The sequence below is a fragment of the Atta colombica genome, unplaced genomic scaffold (genome assembly GCF_001594045.1).
Source record: "Atta colombica isolate Treedump-2 unplaced genomic scaffold, Acol1.0 scaffold293, whole genome shotgun sequence".
In the NCBI taxonomy this organism is placed as follows: domain Eukaryota; kingdom Metazoa; phylum Arthropoda; class Insecta; order Hymenoptera; family Formicidae; genus Atta; species Atta colombica.
Genome location: NW_017259396.1, coordinates 237,368 through 241,087, shown reverse-complemented (window position 1 = coordinate 241,087; position 3,720 = coordinate 237,368). Strand labels below are relative to the sequence as shown.

Genomic DNA, 3,720 nt, shown 5'->3' with positions numbered 1-3,720 from the left:
TATAAAAATTCTCTATATAAAAACTTTACTTTATATTACTTTATATTATTACTTCATATCATTACCTATTATTATTATATTACTTCGTGTACTTAACAAAAAAAATGATTTAAAACCATGATTAAGCGATGACTTAAAATATAGCAAAGATTTAAAAATATGATGCTCATCCGGTTATATCGGTTGAATGCAATCGCGATTGTGTACACGTGCCTCCATTCGCCGAATTTTCGTGGTTCTTAACCGCTGTGCGTATACGGAAGTCGGAGAGTCGTCGGAGAGTCGTCGGACACGCTCGGTGCGCACGTCAGGGTCACTGACCCCAATACATAGTGTGACATAATACCGACTGCTGTACATACGGACGAGCACAAAACCTCGTGCTATGCTCACACCCCACACACACACACACACACACACACACACACACACACACACACACACACACACACACACACACACACACACACACACACACACGAGCATCCTTTCGTACGTGATCGTGTGCACATGACGCGTGTACGTAACCGGAACCGATTTTCTTGGTTTGGGGTGCATCCCCTAATGCAACGGTACGCCTTCGTACCATTCGCATGCAAAACATCAACGGCGCAAATCGGCGGCTTCAAGGAAATAACCGTGCACGTACACACATACACACACACGCGCGCGCGCGCGCGCGTGCGCACACACAGACAGACACACACGAAAAAAAAATCTCTAATGCCGATAAGAACTTCCATTATTGGCGGGAGAGTATCGCCGATGTGAGATAACCCGCGTCCTTTCTACCTCGAAAAGTAAAGCGTTCTGTGATAGAACGATGTAGAAATGCGCGAAAGAGGAAATGAGAGAGAAGAAGTCTTCGCGACTGATAGGAGTATGTTCGCGCGAAAGTGATCCTGTGTTGATCGCGCGATCTACCTGAAAGATATTTTTAAATTTAGCGATGACTACGACTTTTGTCGTGTTCGCGTTAAGGAGGTGCAAAGTGGATGCGTTTGCTGCGTCATGCGAATTCATATATCTGTTTGCTCACTGTCTGTACATTGAGCGTATTTTGAAGAGGTCGCATGGAATGTCGAAAGAAAGCAGCATCGTATCAGCAATAAAAGTGCAAGACTGCAATAAAGAAATTATGATACGTATATCAAGATAAGACATGGAGCTCCGAATATATCAAAAAATAACACACAATTTTTTTATATTTAACAAGTAAAGCTTTATTTTTTTCCTTCACATTAGTAATATTTCAACAAAACTTAATTATTGAAAATTAAATTAGAAAAGTAAGTTATCAAACTACTAACTAATTTCTTATTCAAAAATTTAAATATTAAATTTTAATTTAATTTCATTATTACTGAATAAGTGCACATCTAAAATTAAAAATAGAAATACTGATAAATATTCGTTCAAAAATAATTCATTTTAAATCTTCAAGAGTTTTGTCATCTTCATGAAATTTTACGCATATTAGTTCCTGTAAATACTTTTCGCTAAGACATTTAAAGGATGAAAATTTTAAGTGCGCGAATAGATGCCTTCTCAAAACTAGAATATTAATTACTACAATCATCACATTATTAAATCTACATTTGATTTTCTACGTTTCGTGCCGCGTTAAAAAATCTAAGCTGCCGCTAAATAATTATGAGGCATTTCTCCTCGTTTCGTTTGAATATTACATATACATAAATAATTTACCGCGACATTATACATTTATATATATGTAATATTTTAACTATTGCACGATAACTGAAATCTCAACATGACGCAGCAACATCAGAGAAAGCAACGAATAGTCCGCATAGTCAATAATTTTCAACGCATGATCCATGCGCGCGAAATGATTTCTCGATACCACATTCGATATCTCTCAGTGTAGATGCAAAGATATTGCTGAAATTGCACGTTGCATTTTTTTTACGCGTATGGCGCCGGTGTAATCCCGTGCTATCGGAGATAGATGGGAGATTTCCGCAGAAATAAATTGATAGATCGCGACGAGGATGGAGTGCGCGGGGGAATAACAGCAGAAAAACAACGGGACCCGCAACTTCGATGTACGTCGAAGACTCACGAAAAATGACGGCCTGGGGAAAATAACGAAAACCAACAATGGAAGATAAATTACACAGCTGGACGAGTCGTTCCTTCGACACGGATTGAAGCGAAGTGTTTGCTATCCGCGGTGGCTAACGACAGACGATAATATCTTGCGGATGCGGAGTCTCGTACTCGGCAATAATGTTTTCAAGCGAGAAGAAAAAGATAACCGTGCCATTGCCAGCTAGATGAATTTTATTTGCACTGCGATAAAATTATAGACCGCACAGGAAGAACGTAGTTCGAGAGGCGCCACGAGAGCCGCCAATTTTTTCTCACACCCTTCTTGCTCGCGTGGCACTCCTTGATTATTTTGAAAAATGCATCAGTATAGTAGACCTTACGCGAGGCGCACGAAGAAATACAGACACACCGAGTGTCGGCGTGTTGTTTTTTTATTTTAGAGTCGCCGAACGCGCCGCAAGGTCGACTAACTGTATCCCGAATACCTGTACGCACACTCAAACCGCACATACATCGAGCACTCGAATACCCAACGCCATTTCTCGTCCCTGACGTTATTATGGCAACATAAGATCGGATTCTAACTTGTGATATCTACAGCAACGATTTTTAATCGTAATCCTCCCGAGAACACATCGAAGAAAATTCTGTCTTGCAGACTTCTGCAAGTGATTCCGCAGTGAACATTGTAAATAACCACTCTCTATACCACTCTCTTAACCAAAATAGAACGAACGAAATAATTCAACTGACAAAGCATTTAATGAAGTGATCGCGGTATTCCAGATAAAATTTTAAGCCGTTTTATTTTCGTTACTGTACATTTTCCGATTCTATATCATGCTAGTTATTATTTTTAACGTCCATCAAAACGTCATGTCAAATCATCATGTCAACTTCATAGCTTTTACATACCAAACGCATTACCAAAGCGATAATTTTTTAAGCGTTTAATTTGTGCACCATTTCATTTTTCGATATGACTCTGCATTTCCCGGGATAATTTTTCCAATAAATGAAGAGCGACGTATTGATGTCTAACGCGCGAGTAGATCTCAATAGGTATTTCCACAGCTCTACACAAAATGCTTGTTTTACGATTAAACGGTACATATACTTGATGTTCCAAAAACCCCGTTTGAACGCGTGCGTGTAGCCGATCACGCGGCGAAGATTGCGATGCCGTTCATCGGTGACCTCGTAACGCCGATATGAGCTACGTCATCGGGTCGTCAGCCCAAGGACGTTGAATTCGTGAAACAGATGCGGCGAGCAGGAGAGGAAAGCACGGGTGTTGTGCTACGAATGACAAGAATTCGTTAAAAACCATAAAGAGCATCTCTCCTCTTTTTCGTTCTCTTCATCTTCGCACCGTTCGTCTTAATTTTGATACGTCATTTGCAAAAGGATGTTATTTTTAGTTCAGGGTCGAGTAGACTCAGTGTCTTCGTTTTTAACCACGCCAATCTATTTGCAGGCATAAAATAAATATCGACCAACCGACATCCACCTACAATTCGTGTAACATCGCGCTGACTAGAAACCTGATTTTACTATTGTACAAAAATAACATATCGATGGCACAACTTTGTTTATCAACGAAAATATGATTTGCACGAGATACTACGCTCGAAATACGTATAGGTT

The 3,720-nt window shown here is 39.9% G+C and overlaps 1 protein-coding gene across 5 annotated transcripts in view; it reads right to left on the bottom strand.

Annotated features, from left to right (window-relative positions):
- Positions 1–3,720, bottom strand: part of LOC108690055 (serine/arginine repetitive matrix protein 2) — a 322,951-nt gene that overhangs the window by 299,482 nt on the left and 19,749 nt on the right. The gene's annotated exons all lie outside the window — the stretch shown is intronic.